The following is a 19,485-nucleotide window of genomic DNA, read 5'->3' as shown; positions in this document are numbered from 1 at the left end:
CTGGTATTGAGTGAAGGTGATGGGTGGGGGAGGGGTGTCAGGAATCTCCCAGGAGGCAACAGCACCATGTGAAGAGAGGCTGGCACAGTGGTGTGGCTCTGGATTCCAGGCTGACTACAGGTGAGGTTGTGGGGGTGTGAGCAGACACTGTGGTGTCGAATCTATTGAAAAACAGATTCAACTTGTTGGCTCTATTCTCACCTCCCTCAGCTCCCCTGCTGTTGGTTGGCCTGAATCCAGTGATGGTCTTCATGCCCCTCCACACCTCTCTCATGCTGTTCTGCTGGAGTTTCCACTCCAGCTTCCTCCTGTAATTGTCCTTAGCCTCTCTGATCTCGAAACACTTTTGTTATGGTTCTTGTGAGTAAATGCAGCCTCTTACTGAAGATAAATCTGAATGTGTTTTTTTGGTTTTATTGTTTGGCAGAAATTAGCAAAATGTTGCTTCAGTTTCAGCTCTACAGTTTGTGGGAGAGCATGAAGAGAATTTTCAGAACACATGGACATCCTTTTGCCTCTCTCTGTGTCACTAAGCACAAATTTTCTTTGGATTTAACTTGGGGTTTTTAGGTTGAGAGTAATTACATTAAAACTTGACTTCGTGTTAATTCTGAATTCAGCATTTAGGAAAAGAAAGCTCTCACCGTCATTAACGACAGCCCACCGTCTTCAGTGCAGACAGGGATTAAAGCATAGATTAGAGTTATGTGAAGCCAAACCTGCCTGGGAGTGACAGGTTTCCACTGGATGACCATCTGATGTCTGCAGCAGCTTTTCTTCCACATGATCAGCAGATGAAATGACACTCCTGAGACTTTACTTCATATTTGACCTCTGCAAAGTAAAATAATGCGCTCACACACATGAGCTCGTTTCATATTTGAGGATCAGTTTTTCAAAATCTGATCATCTCTCTTTAAAGGAAGACATGTCAGGACTTGTTGGTTCTTCCTATTAACTCCACTACTACTGAGAGTCACTGCTCACCTAATGCGGAGTTTTTAATGGTCAAATGCAGACCTTATTATCTCCCCAGAGAATTCACTTCGATCATACTCACTGCCGTGTATATACCCCCCGACGCTAATGCTAGGTTGGCCATGAAAGAACTTTCTGCAGCCATTAACAAACACCAGAATAAACACCCCGAGGCTGCTTTTATTGTTGCTGGCGACTTCAACCACACCAACTTAAAGACAGTCCTCCCCAGATTCCACCAACATGTCTCCTGCCACACCAGAGGAGACAAGACTTTAGACCATGTGTATTCCAACCTGGCTGGAGCCTACAAAGCCACACCCCTCCCCCACATTGGACAATCGGACCATCTCTCCCTGTTCCTCACACCTCGGTATTCACCACTCATCCAACGTGTGAAACCTGCTGTGAGGACAATTAAAGTGTGGCCAGAGGGGACAGAGGCAGTGCTCCAGGACAGATTTAAAAACACAGACTGGAATATGTTCACCCACACAGACCTGGACCAGTACGCCTCATCTGTACTGGATTACATCTCCGAAACCACAGACAGTGTCACCACCCAGAAACGGATCACCATGTACCCCAACCAGAAGCCTTGGATGAACCGGGATGTTTGTCTCCTCCTGAAGGCCCGCAACACTGCCTTTAGGTCAGGAGATGCACACGCCTACAGTACAGCCAGGGCTAATCTAAAGAAGGGCATCAAAAAAGCCAAACACCATTACAAAAAGAAGGTAGAAGAACACTTCTCCAACTCCAACCCCCGACGCATGTGGCAAGGACTCCAGACCATCACAGACTACAGGACCACCAAACCCTCCCCCGCATCCTCTGATGTCTCCTTCCTCAATGAGCTCAACAACTTTTATGCTCGTTTTGAGCGAGGGAACCCCACAACCACAACCAAAGCAGACATGACGCCAGACCACCAACCTATGACTCTCTCCCCCACCTATGTATATGTAGGAGCGGTGCTGAGCAGGATCAATGTCCACAAGGCTGCAGGCTCTGATGGCATCCCCGGGCGTGTTCTCAGAGCGTGTTCTGGGGAGCTTGCAGGAGTGCTCACAGACATATTCAATCTGTCCTTGGCCCACGCTGTGGTACCGGCCTGCTTCAAATCCACCTCCATCGTCCCGATACCCAAAAACTCCAACCCATCTTGCCTCAATGATTACCGCCCAGTAGCACTCACCCCCATCATCACTAAGTGCTTAGAGCGACTGGTCCTAGCACACTTCAAATCCTGTCTCCCCCCCACCCTGGACCCCCACCAATTCGCATACCGCCGGAACAGGAGCACAGAGGATGCAGTCTCCATCGCAGTGCACTCTGTCCTCTCACACCTGGACAACAACAACACCTACGCCAGAATGCTGTTTATAGACTTCAGTTCAGCATTCAATACAATCCACCCCTCACAACTCATCAGGAAACTGACAGACCTGGGTATCAGCTCCCTCATCTGCAAATGGTTACTGGACTTCCTGACCAACCGCCCCCAACATGTCCGGCTGGATAACCGCTGCTCATCTACCATCACAATGAACACCGGTGTACCACAAGGCTGTGTGATGAGCCCTTTCCTCTACTCCCTCTTCACCCACGACTGCAGACCTGCTGATGGTTCCAACACCATCATTAAGTTTGCAGATGACACCACGGTGATTGGCCTCATCAGTGACAACGATGAGGCCGCCTACAGGGAGGAAGTGGATCGTCTGGCTGAGTGGTGCGACACAAACAACCTGCTGCTTAACACTGAGAAGACCAAGGAGCTCATCGTGGACTACAGGAGGAATGCTGACCCACATCCACCCATCCACATTAAGGGGACGGCTGTGGAGCGTGTGAGCAGCTTCAAGTTCCTGGGAGTCCACATCTCCGAGGATCTCACCTGGACGACCAACTGCTCCAAGCTGGTCAAGAAGGCTCACCAGCGCCTCTTCTTCTTGAGGACTCTGAGGAAGAACCACCTGTCCTCAGACATCCTGGTGAACTTCTATCGCTGCACCATCGAGAGCATCCTGACCAACTGTATAACAGTCTGGTACGGGAACTGCTCTGCCTCGGACCGGAAGGCGTTGCAGAGGGTCGTGAAAGCTGCCCAGCGCATCGCCGGAGCACCACTTCCTGCCATAAAAGACATCTACAGGAAGCGGTGTCTGAAAAGGGCTGGGAAAATCATCAAAGACCCCAGTCACCCATCACATGGACTCTTCACCCTCCTGCCCTCTGGGAGGCGCCACAGGAGCCTCCGGACTAAGACCACCAGGTACCGGAACAGCTTCTTCCCCACAGCTGTCAGACTCCTGAACTCTGCCTCCTGACATCTGACCCACGTTAAACTCATGGACTGAACATACACACACCCACAATGGACAACTGTACCCTCAAACACAATAATAACATGGACTGAACCACCACTCACAACCACTAGCACTTTATATAGCCTCTGTAGAAACTATCTACACCCTCATTTATCTTAACTGCACTACTGTATAGCTCTGTGTAAATAATCATTCTGTACATTCGATAATCTTTAATCCTACAACTGTTTACAACTTGCATAGTTCCCATTTCTGTATAGCTGTATATCCCAGATTCTGTAAAGTTATTTATTTCATATTCTGTATAGTTTTTCATATTTATATCCTGTTCATATCCTGTACATAGCTTGTACTCACTACAGCCTGTACATACTTATAGTTATAGAATATTCACAACATACTTCATACCGTGTACATTATAACATACCATAATAGACCCATTTCTGTAATATACTCACATATCTATATTATTGCTAATATATATTGTAATATATCTATATCACTAAAGCACTTCTGGATGGATGCAAACTGCATTTCGTTGCCCTGTACCTGTGCATGTGCAATGACAATAAAGTTGAATTCTATTCTATTCTATTCTATTCTATTCTATTAATCCTCCACTGCCAGGACTCGGGAGGCAGACAGGTTATCTGCTGATCAGAAAGTTGGTGGTCCAATCCTCACCTCCGTTAGTCCACATTCTCATGTTCGAAATCTGAAAAGATGGAATGAAATGTGACTTGTAGTGTTAGCTATGGGTAGACGAGCTCAACATATATGCCAGTCTAAGTGAAAACCTGAATTCAGAAAGTGTCCTCTTCTCCTGATGTATACGAAATGACCTCTGACGCCAGGAACTGTTTCTCTGCTCCAACCTGATCTATGCAGTGTCATCTGAAACAGGAAGTGAACACTTTCCTTCATTTGACCTTCGGCACCAGGAAGTAACATTTCTACTTAAAATCAATCTATGGAGTCACTGCTGGTAATGACCTGAGACAGGAAGTGTCCTCTCAGCTGGATGGATGGAGCCATTCTCATTTCCTTCAGAAAGCTTGCCAAGTATTGTGTGGAGCTGGCTCCTTCATCCTTGCTGGTGGGAAACAGGTCTGCATCAGTAAAGAGAAGAGATTTTTTCAGGATATCACATGTGAGTAACACACAGGGCTGGGATGGTAATCTGGCACACCAGTCATTTTGACCAACGGACCGACATACTTTTGGGCTGATGGGTCAATTAAAGGGCCGCTGTGCACCAGCCCCACACGCACCGAGAACAGCCAGTTGGTTCATTTTCATGACAGCGTATTGCTAACCGAGCATTCTCATTCCCAACGCGTAACATAGCGACGATTTGTCACGTCCCGAGGCGTCTCATAGTAAGGTGAAAGGTACCCGTCCTTATGAGACGCTCTAGATTGTCAATTGAATCCAACAGAACACGCTCCAGTCCTCCATTCCAGCCCTAACCCTGTCAGAGAGTGTTTTCCAAAGTGATTCACGATCAGAACCTAAAACACATTTACATGTATAGATTCATTCCAAACGGCTCTCGTTCCTCCGAACGCGTAACATACCGATGGATTGTCACATGCCGTCGGTATGTGACGCGTTGGGATGAGAAAATGTTGATTGCCATATTAAATTTCCTAATGTAACTGGGCCCTCTCCGACCTTCACTGTGCAGAACAAAGTTTGGAGTGGAAGAGTGGCAAAACGGTGCAGCTGAAAAGCTGAGACACCAAAAGAAAAAAGAAACTAAAAGCAAATCAGGAAATGTGTCAAATTAACAACATGTTGGCTGTTGGTGCTGCTGCTGCACCAACGACAAGTAGTGACAAGCCCGGAGGACATACTGCAGTGCAACTAAGAACTAACCCAACAAAACTAAATATTTACATACGTAAAATATGTGTATGCCTGACATTTGATCTCTCTCTCTTTCTAGGTAAATACCAAACAGATGAATACGACTCACTGGAGAAAAACCTCAGAGACATCAGTGAAGAAGAAGACAAGAACAAAGGCAGAAAAACCAGTGAAGAAAGAAAAGAAAAAAGAAAAGTCAAGAGAAAAATAAATAAGAAGAGCGATTAAAGAAAGAAGCATCAAAGAGAGAAACTCTGGAGACAACAGGGAGGAGTGAGGAAGAATCAGGACAAGATTCTCTTCTTCAGCGTTTCCTGTTAGTCTCATGAGGATGTACACATCTTGGACAGGGAGGAATGCTGGTTTAAGCGCGGAGTCTTTCCCTTTTCACATTTACGTGAAAAGGGAAAGACCATCTCTGATTCGAGGAGGGGGTCTAAGGGTACATCTGTCACCATCTTACAATGCTGTGATTGCAGCCATTCCCCCAACTCTCTGTGAATGGGACTCATGACCATCAATCAATGATCAGTGGTTGCTGATCAATAGCCAAGACAATTTGCATATTAATGATCATAAAGTGAGCTCACAGCTCCCTGTTCCTTCAGTGCACTGGTTTCAGTCATCGTGCAAATGTGCTGTTTATAAGGTTGGAACCTGCAGTCAGCTGAGACTGAAGGAGTCACAACATGTTGTTTCAGCTGACTAACATAGCGCTGCTCCTCTGAAGGGGATAGAGCAGGGCTGCCCAATCCCAGTCCTCGAGAGCTACTATCCTGCAGCTTTGAGATGCAGCCCTACTCCAACACAGCTGAATCAAATGGTTTGATTACCTCTTCAGCATGCCATCATGTTTGGCAAAGGCCTGATAACAAGCCATTCATTTGATTCGGGTGTGTGGGAACAAGGATGCATCTAAAAGCTGCAGGACGGTAGCTCTCGAGGACCGGGATTGGGCACCCCTGGGATAGAGTGTCTGCACACAGGCTTTATGTTTAGGAAGACAGCGCCCCCTGGAGAAACCTCTTCACACCCACAATTTAAACAAAACAAAAAACAATCATTCAATCCTCTTTGTTTGTCTTTGAGCTGGTCAAAGCTGAAGGTGAGGTCACCTGTAGAAGTGCAGAACACACCATTACTATAAACATGAACATTAAATGAAAAACCTGAAAACACTTCAGTTAAAGTGTCAGTTTAGTTAGTTTATTAGGGACAGCTGTGCTCGGCAGGTATATAAAAACAAACTTTAACGTCCTGGTGTATTTTAATGAGTGGCCAAAATAATGCAAACACCTTTAAATACACCTGCATCTGTAAACTGATGCAGCAGAGGCGGAGGCAGACATTTGATACACCCAGGGCTTGGCCCTAAAGGATAGTATGCATGTGGGATTGTGGCTGAAAGATTAATAGCCTCTGTTTTGAGTTTTGTTCAAAAAAGAATGACTTCATATAGGGAAAAATATATATCACTTATGCAGGACACCTTAAATTAGTTTTTTAATTAAGCAGCAAGTCGGGCTGTATCAAGACACGAGGACTAAACCCAAATTCAACCAGACCCAGAACTGATCCGGAATTAAAACAGGACTACAACAGTTTAAAATCAGGACTACTTAGGACGTAACCAAGACAGAACCAGAATCAGAACTAGATGATAGTAGCACTAAAAATCATCATAGACCTGCACTACAATAATTTTTTAATTCTACCAAAGTCCAATATTTAGATTGAGAAAAGTTTATATAATTATTTAGCCTTGTTGTGCAAACAAGCTGCATAACTTAATAAATATAGAATTTGAAAAATAACAAACCTAAAAAGAAACACCCTCTCTCTCTCTCTGTTCCTCCCTCTCTCTCTCTCTGTTCCTCTCTCTCTCTCTGTTCCTCCCTCTCTCTCTCTGTTCCTCCCTCTCTCTCTCTCTGTTCCTCTCTCTCTCTCTGTTCCTCTCTCTCTCTCTCTATTCCTCCCTCTCTCTCTCTCTGTTCCTCTCTCTCTCTGTTCCTCTCTCTCTCTCTCTAGTCCTCCCTCTCTCTCTGTTCCTCCCTCTCTCTCTCTGTTCCTCTCTCTCTCTCTGTTCCTCCCTCTCTCTCTCTCTCTGTTCCTCCCTCTCTCTCTCTGTTCCTCCCTCTCTCTCTCTCTGTTCCTCTCTCTCTCTCTGTTCCTCCCTCTCTCTCTCTCTGTTCCTCTCTCTGTTCCTCTCTCTCTCTCTCTATTCCTCCCTCTCTCTCTCTCTGTTCCTCTCTCTTTCTCTCTGTTCCTCCCTCTCTCTCTCTCTCTGTTCCTCTCTCTCTCTCTGTTCCTCCCTCTCTCTCTCTCTCTGTTCCTCTCTCTCTCTCTCTGTTCCTCCCTCTCTCTCTCTCTGTTCCTCTCTCTCTCTCTCTGTTCCTCCCTCTCTCTCTCTCTGTTCCTCTCTCTCTCTCTCTGTTCCTCTCTCTCTCTCTCTATTCCTCCCTCTCTCTCTGTTCCTCCCTCTCTCTCTCTGTTCCTCTCTCTCTCTCTGTTCCTCCCTCTCTCTCTCTCTCTGTTCCTCCCTCTCTCTCTCTGTTCCTCCCTCTCTCTCTCTCTGTTCCTCTCTCTCTCTCTGTTCCTCCCTCTCTCTCTCTCTGTTCCTCTCTCTGTTCCTCTCTCTGTTCCTCCCTCTCTCTCTCTATTCCTCCCTCTCTCTCTCTGTTCCTCTCTCTTTCTCTCTGTTCCTCCCTCTCTCTCTCTCTCTGTTCCTCTCTCTTTCTCTCTGTTCCTCCCTCTCTCTCTCTCTCTGTTCCTCCCTCTCTCTCTCTCTCTGTTCCTCCCTCTCTCTCTCTCTCTGTTCCTCTCTCTCTCTCTCTGTTCCTCCCTCTCTCTCTCTCTGTTCCTCTCTCTCTCTCTGTTCCTCCCTCTCTCTCTCTCTGTTCCTCTCTCTGTTCCTCTCTCTGTTCCTCCCTCTCTCTCTCTATTCCTCCCTCTCTCTCTCTCTGTTCCTCTCTCTTTCTCTCTGTTCCTCCCTCTCTCTCTCTCTCTGTTCCTCTCTCTTTCTCTCTGTTCCTCCCTCTCTCTCTCTCTGTTCCTCTCTCTTTCTCTCTGTTCCTCCCTCTCTCTCTCTCTGTTCCTCTCTCTCTCTCTCTATTCCTCCCTCTCTCTCTCTCTGTTCCTCTCTCTTTCTCTCTGTTCCTCCCTCTCTCTCTCTCTCTGTTCCTCTCTCTCTCTCTGTTCCTCCCTCTCTCTCTCACTCTGTTCCTCTCTCTCTCTCTCTGTTCCTCCCTCTCTCTCTCTCTGTTCCTCTCTCTCTCTCTCTGTTCCTCCCTCTCTCTCTCTCTGTTCCTCGCTCTCTCTCTGTTCCTCTCTCTCTCTCTGTTCCTCCCTCTCTCTCTCTCTCTGTTCCTCTCTCTCTCTCTCTGTTCCTCCCTCTCTCTCTCTCTGTTCCTCTCTCTCTCTCTGTTCCTCCCTCTCTCTCTCTCTGTTCCTCTCTCTCAAATTCAAATTCAAATTCAAATTTTATTTGTCACGTACACAGTCATACACAGTACGATATGTAGTGAAATGCTTGGACAACTGCTCGTGACCTAAAGAAAACAAAAAAGGAAAAGGCTATGAATAAGATAGGAAATAAATATGAAAAATTAAAATGGGTAAATTTAACTAGGAAGGAATAAAATATAAATTAAGGTTAAAAATGAAATAACTGTACAACACAAATTAGAATGAAGGGTAAATTTAACTGGGAGAATAAGATAAAATATATAAATTAAAGTTGAAAATAAAATAACTGTACAACAAAATACACAATATAGAACTATATAAGAATGTATGAAGAAATATAAATAAATATATACACAATAACAGCAGCGTGATTTAAGTAATGAAGTGAAACAATGTCCAGAATGTCCAGTGTGTGTAAGAACTCTGTTCCTCTCTCTCTCTCTCTGTTCCTCTCTCTCTCTCTGTTCCTCTCTCTCTCTCTCTCTGTTCCTCCCTCTCTCTCTCTGTTCCTCCCTCTCTCTCTGTTCCTCTCTCTCTCTCTCTGTTCCTCCCTCTCTCTCTCTGTTCCTCCCTCTCTCTCTCTCTGTTCCTCCCTCTCTCTCTCTGTTCCTCTCTCTCTCTCTCTTTTCCTCTCTCTGTTCCTCCCTCTCTCTCTCTGTTCCTCCCTCTCTCTCTCTGTTCCTCTCTCTCTCTCTCTGTTCCTCTCTCTCTCTCTCTGTTCCTCTCTCTGTTCCTCCCTCTCTCTCTCTGTTCCTCCCTCTCTCTCTCTCTGTTCCTCTCTCTGTTCCTCCCTCTCTCTCTCTCTGTTCCTCCCCCTCTCTCTCTCTGTTCCTCTCTCTGTTCCTCCCTCTCTCTCTCTGTTCCTCCCTCTCTCTCTCTGTTCCTCCCTCTCTCTCTCTGTTCCTCTCTCTGTTCCTCCCTCTCTCTCTCTCTGTTCCTCCCTCTCTCTCTCTCTGTTACTCCCCCTCTCTCTCTCTGTTCCTCTCTCTTTTCCTCCCTCTCTCTCTCTGTTCCTCCCTCTCTCTCTCTGTTCCTCTCTCTGTTCCTCCCTCCCTCTCTCTCTGTTCCTCTCTCTGTTCCTCCCCCTCTCTCTCTCTGTTCCTCTCTCTCTCTCTGTTCCTCCCTCTCTCTCTCTGTTCCTCCCTCTCTCTCTCTCTCTCTGTTCCTCTCTCTCTCTCTGTTCCTCCCCCTCTCTCTGTTCCTCTCTCTCTGTTCCTCCCTCTCTCTCTCTGTTCCTCTCTCTGTTCCTCCCTCTCTCTCTCTGTTCCTCTCTCTCTCTGTTCCTCTCTCTCTGTTGCTCTCTCTGTTCCTCCCTCTCTCTCTCTGTTCCTCTCTCTGTTCCTCCCTCTCTCTCTCTGTTCCTCCCTCTCTCTCTCTCTCTGTTCCTCCCTCTCTCTCTCTGTTCCTCCCTCTCTCTCTCTCTGTTCCTCTCTCTGTTCCTCCCTCCCTCTCTCTCTGTTCCTCTCTCTGTTCCTCCCCCTCTCTCTCTCTGTTCCTCTCTCTCTCTCTGTTCCTCCCTCTCTCTCTCTGTTCCTCCCTCTCTCTCTCTCTCTCTGTTCCTCCCTCTCTCTCTCTGTTCCTCTCTCTGTTCCTCCCTCTCTCTCTCTATTCCTCTCTCTCTCTCTCTGTGTTCATCTCTCTGTTCCTCCCCCCCCCTCTCTGATCCTCTCTCTCTCTCTCTGTTCCTCCCTCTCTCTCTGTTCCTCCCCCTCTCTCTCTCTGTTCCTCTCTCTCTCTCTGTTCCTCTCCCTGTTCCTCTCTCTGTTCCTCCCTCTCTCTCTCTGTTCCTCTTTCTCTGTTCCTCTCTCTCTGTTCCTCTCTCTGTTCCTCCCTCCCTCTCTCTCTGTTGCTCTCTCTGTTCCTCCCTCTCTCTCTCTGTTCCTCTCTCTGTTCCTCTCTCTCTCTCTCTATTCCTCTCTTTGTTCCTCCCCCCCTCTCTCTCTGTTCCTCCCTTCCTCTCTCTCTGTTCCTCTCTCTCTCTCTTTCTCTCTATTCCTCTCTCTCCCTCTCTGTTCCTCCCTCTATCTCTCTGTTCCTCCCTCTCTCTCTCTCTGTTCCTCTCTCTCTCTCTGTTCCTCCCTCTCTCTCTCTCTGTTCCTCCCTCTATCTCTCTGTTCCTCCCTCTCTCTCTCTCTGTTCCTCTCTCTCTCTCTTTCTCTCTATTCCTCTCTCTCTCTCTCTGTTCATCTCTCTGTTCCTCCCCCCCTCTCTCTCTGTTCCTCTCTCTCTCTCTCTGTTCCTCCCTCTATCTCTCTGTTCCTCCCTCTCTCTCTCTCTGTTCCTCCCTCTCTCTCTCTGTTCCTCCCTCTCTCTCTCTCTGTTCCTCTCTCTCTCTCTCTGTTCCTCTCCCTGTTCCTCCCTTTCTCTCTCTGTTCCTTCCTCTCTCTCTGACAATATGACAATCCTCAAATATACATTTGAAACCAGATATTTACAAACTCTTCAGATAAAAACACTTTTTTAATTGTAACATCAAATCAGACTAAATGTTTATTTTTTTACATAAATATAAAAACATATTTGTTAACTTTACAGGAAGTGCAGAATTATTAGGCAAGCTGTATTTCTGAGGAATAATTTTATTATTGAACAACAACCATGTTCTCAATGAACCCAAAAAACTCATTAATATCAAAACTGAATGTTTTTGGAAGTAGTTTTTAGTTTGTTTTTAGTTTTAGCTATTTTAGGGGGATACAGTATCTGTGTGTGCAGGTGACTATTACTGTGCATAATTATTAGGCAACTTAACAAAAAACAAATATATACCCATTTCAATTATTTATTTTTACCAGTGAAACCAATATAACATCTCCACATTCACAAATATACATTTCTGACATTCAAAAACAAAACAAAAACAAATCAGCGACCAATATAGCCACCTTTCTTTGCAAGGACACTCAAAAGCCTGCCATCCATGGATTCTGTCAGTGTTTTGATCTGTTCACCATCAACATTGCGTGCAGCAGCAACCACAGCCTCCCAGACACTGTTCAGAGAGGTGTACTGTTTTCCCTCCTTGTAAATCTCACATTTGATGATGGACCACAGGTTCTCAATGGGGTTCAGATCAGGTGAACAAGGAGGCCATGTCATTAGTTTTTCTTCTTTTATACCCTTTCTTGCCAGCCACGCTGTGGAGTACTTGGACGCGTGTGATGGAGCATTGTCCTGCATGAAAATCATGTTTTTCTTGAAGGATGCAGACTTCTTCCTGTACCACTGCTTGAAGAAGGTGTCTTCCAGAAACTGGCAGTAGGACTGGGAGTTGAGCTTGACTCCATCCTCAACCCGAAAAGGCCCCACAAGCTCATCTTTGATGATACCAGCCCAAACCAGTACTCCACCTCCACCTTGCTGGCGTCTGAGTGGGACTGGAGCTCTCTGCCCTTTACCAATCCAGCCACGGGCCCATCCATCTGGCCCATCAAGACTCACTCTCATTTCATCAGTCCATAAAACCTTAGAAAAACCAGTCTTGAGATATTTCTTGGCCCAGTCTTGACGTTTCAGCTTGTGTGTCTTGTTCAGTGGTGGTCGTCTTTCAGCCTTTCTTACCTTGGCCAAGTCTCTGAGTATTGCACACCTTGTGCTTTTGGGCACTCCAGTGATGTTGCAGCTCTGAAATATGGCCAAACTGGTGGCAAGTGGCATCTTGGCAGCTGCACGCTTGACTTTTCTCAGTTCATGGGCAGTTATTTTGCGCCTTGGTTTTTCCACACGCTTCTTGCGACCCTGTTGACTATTTTGAATGAAACGCTTGATTGTTCGATGATCACGCTTCAGAAGCTTTGCAATTTTGAGACTGCTGCATCCCTCTGCAAGATATCTCACTATTTTTGACTTTTCTGAGCCTGTCAAGTCCTTCTTTTGACCCATTTTGCCAAAGGAAGGGACGTTGCCTAATAATTATGCACACCTGATATAGGGTGTTGATGTCATTAGACCACACCCCTTCTCATTACAGAGATGCACATCACCTAATATGCTTAATTGGTAGTAGGCTTTCGAGCCTATACAGCTTGGAGTAAGACAACATGCATGAAGAGGATGATGTGGACAAAATACTCATTTGCCTAATAATTCTTAATTGTAAATGGCACCAAATTGTATTCAAATTGAGCCACACTTATGAGGATCCACAACCCTGTTCCTGGTGTTTTGGTTGACATCTCTGGATGTTCCCATGTCACAGAAACAGGCCCTGTGTTTTGCCTTATATGCATCCACAGCTGTGCCACCAATTTACTCACATGGACTCTACTAACCTATCAGAAGCTTCTTCAGCTCAGAATGGAATCGTCTGGAGTTTTCTTATTAATTAACAATAAACTTAGTGCATATGTACTCCTAAATTTGATGAAAGTGATTAAAATAGAAGCTATATCTGTCTTTATTCTGACATTTAACTAATTCAAAAGATTTTAAATATTTATTTATCCAAAACAAAACAAGTGTACTCTAAATTGATGTTTAACAGTAAAATAATGTTTTTATGTTTTCTCCATAAAGTGTAAATATCTGGTTTAAACTGTGAATATACTGCTGTGTATTGAAGTTCCTGTTGTTTTGCATAGAAATATACTGAACAACATACAAAGCATGATAAATAAAATAACATCTACCTGAGTTTTTTCTTTGAAAGAAGCTCCTTATGTCCATTCTTGTATATCAGTACATTACTGAAACCGGTTTGTTTAGCCGTGGAGGGAAACAACTGAAAATATGAAATAAACACATGTAAGCTGAGACTCTCTAAAGAAACAGCTTTGTTGTTGTTCAGCTTTTCATTTCGCCATTTCTTGATTCACTTTAAGAGCAAGTAACGTAATATTGGTCAAGTGATCAGTTTGATATCAATCTTTTGTGATACACCGTCATATTTACATTATTTGTACAGTACGAATGATTTGCTTTAGTACCTGCTGTGGAGAGCAGGGAAATTATTTTACTGCTATTGTTAATAATCATCATGACCATTGCATTAATAATATAATTTACAGTATTGATATTGCATTCAGATGTTTAAACAGTGTGTGTCTTTCAGAAAGACTAAAGCCACAGGCTGACAGGAAATTGCAGGTTTGCAGCGTGTGCCTTTTGCAGAACTGAAACCGAAAGTAGTCTAAGTGCAGGTTATTTTGAGGATTACATGTGAGGATGAGCCTCTGTTCTGGTGAAAGGTCAGAAGTGCAACGGGTGAGATGAAAGAGCATTTGAGGACGACATATACACACAAACACACACAGTTAGAGAGAATCATTTATAGGTGAGAGGTTAGTTATGTTTGCTCGCAACTGTGAAAGAGGAACAATTTCTTGTTGTCTCTGCAAAAAGAGGAACAGTTTCCAGACGAGAACTGGAAGTCAAAAGGTTGACAGGAAATACCGGCCATGAAGATAGAAGACAATGTTCTTTTTAAACTGTGTTAAAAGTCATTGTGGTTTTGATTTGACGTATCCATATATTCTGTCTGGTGACATATGAAGGGGCGTCATTAATTCAAACCCTGATGGTATAAAAATCTGTGTATGCTTTGATTAAGTCGGAGATCAGCCCTGTCTGCGAACAGGTGCTGGTCTTCCCACGCGTGTATTCATTAAAATCAATTGTTTGACCAAGTTCTGGACCTGGTTGTTTGTACTCTCCTTCCTCATTATTAGAACCTTAACACTGCTCAAACTTAAGCTCTCCTCTGTCTGCCTGGCTGCGCTTCTCCAACAGCGCACTTGCAGGCAGCAGCTGCCCCGCCCCCTCACTCAGTTGATTAGTGTCTGAGCTCGGATCATACCAATATTAGGGGAGATTTACGCACAGTCGTTAATTCCCACAGTGTGCATTATGTGCTTCGAATATTGTGTGTAGTTTTGTTTTATACAGTTGTCAGCCAGGCATCTAACTATGAAAAGATTACACTCCAAAAGACCCCGTGCTTCTGAAAAAACAACCCGGGCTTAAGCCTCCCCCCCGCTCCGCCATTGTTCTGCTGTAACTCGGAACAAAGGTTCAGGTAAGAAATAAAATGTTGTATTTACTTAATCAAGTTATACCAACCAGTCCCACAAAACTCGCTGTTTACATGGGAACAGTAATTACATTTAATTGTAATCATATATTTTAAGTAAATGTAACTAAGCTGTGTTAATTAAATACTAAAGAGAATATAGTTCAATTACATTAGCTAAAATCATCTTCTTGGATCTACTGACAACAGGTTCAATTAACTTGATTAATGATTAAGTTTAGCTCACTAAATACAAATGATGAGTATTAATATTAGAAGCTTTTGTTCATTGTACAGCATAGCTGCGCTGTTTAAGTTTTCAGGTCAAATATACTCAAGTTGCTTTAGTAAAGCGACAAGTCAACAGACAAGTTTAAGTCTGTTGGTCCAACAGACCAAACTCCTTTGTCCCGCACGCCATCGCACTGTTTAACTCCTCGCTGGAGGGGAGGGGGAACAGGAGGACAAAGGAGGGCAAAGGAGGGCGGGGACAACTGAAAAAACAAAACTAAATAAGAACCAATCACTGTGCAATACACATTCTGGCTGCTACGTAGCTTATTTATATATGCTGTATTTAAGCTTATATTCCTGTTTTCCCCCTTTAATTTTTATTCTAATTTTTTACTACTATGCAAATTTCTGTCGGTGTTCTGCTACTGGAAACTGAATTTCCCAGAGGAACATACCCAAGTGATTAATAAAGCTCTATCTAAACCTGACTTTATTAAACTCTGATTTAGAACATTGTCTAACAAGGCATCTAACAGAAAAGAAAAACATGCACACAACATGTATCGGTAGTTAACGCATGCTATGTGTACTGAGAAAAAAAGTATACAGTTACAAAAACTGCATATGTACCTAAGTATACCCCATGTGAAGAAAATAAAGATGCATAAAACTGAAAGTTCCTTATCAGTGAATGTCTCACTTGATGATCTGATAATCAAGTTTTATTATTTTTATAGGTTTTACACCTGAATGAGTTCAAACTAGCCCACTGCTCTCTTAACTATAGCTAACTCCGAAGGTTTAAGTTGTTTACTCTCATTCTGCCACTTTAAACACAGCTATAGTCTTCTGTAACACTTGCGTCACTTTATGCTTTCTCATTGTTATCTCATTAAAATCCTTCCTATAAAATACACTTAAATATTTATATTTTGCGACAACTTATCGAAAATGCAAAGTAGAGCCAACTGACGTGACTCTCTGTGCTGATTTACAGTAATGTGAAAAGAGTCTAGCATGAAGACAGTTGGCATTAACAAGGGAACATCTCTAAAGCCTGGTTACAGAAGCACAAGTTAAACAAAATATTCGATTAGAAAAAGTAAATATTAAACACATTGTTACACATCCTATTTTAAAAAAAATTTTCTGTTCACAGGTGAGATGGACAGAACATGATCATTACAGATCAACCAAATATTTGTCTTTAGATTAGATTTGGGGTTTTTCCCTGGAAATCTTCAGTTTACTCTGCCGGGTAAGCATCACTGGTCCACTCTCCTTTGTTACAGGATATATTTTACACAAGTATTTGGAAAGAAATGTGACCCTCAGACCCACCTGCATTGTAGGCAATCAATTATTCATTACAGTCATTACAGTCAGCTTAAATGCTGTATTGAGGCTAAACCAACACATGGACTCTGTGGGAGACAGTTTTTCAACAAGACTTTTTAAAGGCACTGAATGGCCCATATTTATCTTCCCTTTTAACTGAAAGAGAGAGACAGCATTCAAGCAAGAGAGCAATAGATGTGGAGCAAATACTGTAACATCTAAGAGGTCAAGAAGTCTTACCTTCTTGACCCTTTGCATCTATCGGATGAGACAAAGCTGAAGCATCTAACATGTGTTGACATTATGATTGTTGGCAGATCTTAAGCTAAAGCAGTGTATCAAGGGACGCACAGGCAAGCAAACCAAATCAAAGAAGCCCCCTGTTAACGTCAGCTAGTTATTGCTTTTGCCCGAATTCAAGAGATAGAAAGACCCCGCCAGTTGTATAGTAATAATAATAATGGATTGGATTTATATAGCGCTTTTCAAGGCACCCAAAGTGCTTTACAATACCACTATTCATTCACACACTGGTGGAGGCAGCTACAGTTGTAGCCACAGCTGCCCTGGGGCAGACTGACAGAAGCGAGGCTGCCATATGGCGCCATCGGCCCCTCTGGCCAACACCAGTAGGCAAGTAGGGTAAAGTGTCTTGCCCAAGGACACAACGACCAGGACAGAGAGGCCAGGGATCGAACCGGCGACCTTCCGGTTACAGATGCGATTCCCAACCCCCAGAGCCACGATCGCCCTAGTACTGCGCATGTGCGAGACTGTGCAGTTCAAGGGCCAGTCCTTCTGAACTGAGACAGTAATTTGAATAGCAAAGATTTTGTAGCCTTAACATCTCACGGTATTACTTTAATACTAAGCCTGCTTATCTTATTTTGAGAGTAAAAAAACTAATTATGTAGCGTAAAGTCACCGTAAAAAACATGTATCCTGTAAACAACAGCAGTATTTCAATTCTTAGAGTGTGGGTTTCTACAGGTTTTCCTAATAATGTGCTCAGCGAGAGTTTCAGGTCATGTGTGAGCTCTGGAGAAAAAAACAGAATTTACCTGCAGAAACAAATAAAAAGCGTAGAAAGTGTTTCAATGACATCATCAAGTCTGCACGTTCATCAACGCCGTCTGTGAAAGATTTAGTTGGGGGTTGTGCCCATATGTAAACCAGGAAAGGATGATACAAATAGCCTTACCATCTAATATCTGTATAATAATGGAGCGAATGATACGTGAAAGATTCACGTACCATATAGAAAATAAGGGATACATATCTACAGGGAGTGCAGAATTATTAGGCAAATGAGTATTTTGTCCACATCATCCTCTTCATGCATGTTGTCTTACTCCAAGCTGTATAGGCTCGAAAGCCTACTACCAATTAAGCATATTAGGTGATGTGCATCTCTGTAATGAGAAGGGGTGTGGTCTAATGACATCAACACCCTATATCAGGTGTGCATAATTATTAGGCAACGTCCTTTCCTTTGGCAAAATGGGTCAAAAGAAGGACTTGACAGGCTCAGAAAAGTAAAAAATAGTGAGATATCTTGCAGAGGGATGCAGCAGTCTCAAAATTGCAAAGCTTCTGAAGCGTGATCATCGAACAATCAAGCGTTTCATTCAAAATAGTCAACAGGGTCACAAGAAGCGTGTGGAAAAACCAAGGCGCAAAATAACTGCCCATGAACTGAGAAAAGTCAAGCGTGCAGCTGCCAAGATGCCACTTGCCACCAGTTTGGCCATATTTCAGAGCTGCAACATCACTGGAGTGCCCAAAAGCACAAGGTGTGCAATACTCAGAGACATGGCCAAGGTAAGAAAGGCTGAAAGACGACCACCACTGAACAAGACACACAAGCTGAAACGTCAAGACTGGGCCAAGAAATATCTCAAGACTGGTTTTTCTAAGGTTTCATGGACTGATGAAATGAGAGTGAGTCTTGATGGGCCAGATGGATGGGCCCGTGGCTGGATTGGTAAAGGGCAGAGAGCTCCAGTCCCACTCAGACGCCAGCAAGGTGGAGGTGGAGTACTGGTTTGGGCTGGTATCATCAAAGATGAGCTTGTGGGGCCTTTTCGGGTTGAGGATGGAGTCAAGCTCAACTCCCAGTCCTACTGCCAGTTTCTGGAAGACACCTTCTTCAAGCAGTGGTACAGGAAGAAGTCTGCATCCTTCAAGAAAAACATGATTTTCATGCAGGACAATGCTCCATCACACGCGTCCAAGTACTCCACAGCGTGGCTGGCAAGAAAGGGTATAAAAGAAGAAAAACTAATGACATGGCCTCCTTGTTCACCTGATCTGAACCCCATTGAGAACCTGTGGTCCATCATCAAATGTGAGATTTACAAGGAGGGAAAACAGTACACCTCTCTGAACAGTGTCTGGGAGGCTGTGGTTGCTGCTGCACGCAATGTTGATGGTGAACAGATCAAAACACTGACAGAATCCATGGATGGCAGGCTTTTGAGTGTCCTTGCAAAGAAAGGTGGCTATATTGGTCGCTGATTTGTTTTTGTTTTGTTTTTTCACCTGCACACACAGATATCCCCCTAAAATAGCTAAAACTAAAAGCAAACTAAAAACTACTTCCAAAAACATTGAGCTTTGATATTAATGAGTTTTTGGGGTTCATTGAGAACATGGTTGTTGTTCAATAATAAAATTATTCCTCAAAAATACAACTTGCCTAATAATTCTGCACTCCCTGTAAACATCAAAGTGCTTTCAGAAGAGGATCCATATTGTGTTTGGAACATGAAGTCAGGAAAGCACAAATAAACAAAGAGAGTGTAGTTGAGGTGTTTGCTGACATGGAAAAAGCCTTCGACACGATGTGGAGAGAAGGCCTCAAAGGCCTCAAAGTCAGGAAACCGGGTATCAGTGGATGTTCAGATGATAAAGGATTTATTAAGGGGAAGACAAATACAAGTGAGAATTGGGAAGATTCACTCGGAGAGGTTTCCCGTAGAAAACAGTACACATCAAGGGAGCAGAGTGAGGCCTTTGTTATTTCCTTTAATGATAAATCATGTGTTTAATGACATACAGGGTGGGATGGGGGTTTCACTTTGATGGAGCGATGGGGAAGAGAGGGAAAACATTTTTATTCTTTACAATAAAAATGTTTATTGTAAAGAAACTACAGGGGGCAACTGGAAAAGTTGAAGAGTGGTCGTATAAACAGGGTTTTAAATTTTCGGTTTATAAGACCAAGGCAATGATTTTACGAGAAAAAGAGTTGGAGAGGAA

The sequence above is a fragment of the Aulonocara stuartgranti genome (genome assembly GCF_965226115.1).
Source record: "Aulonocara stuartgranti genome assembly, chromosome: 20".
NCBI classification, from domain to species: domain Eukaryota; kingdom Metazoa; phylum Chordata; class Actinopteri; order Cichliformes; family Cichlidae; genus Aulonocara; species Aulonocara stuartgranti.
The sequence above is the reverse complement of the archived record's forward strand: the minus strand, read 5'-3'. Positions refer to the sequence as shown.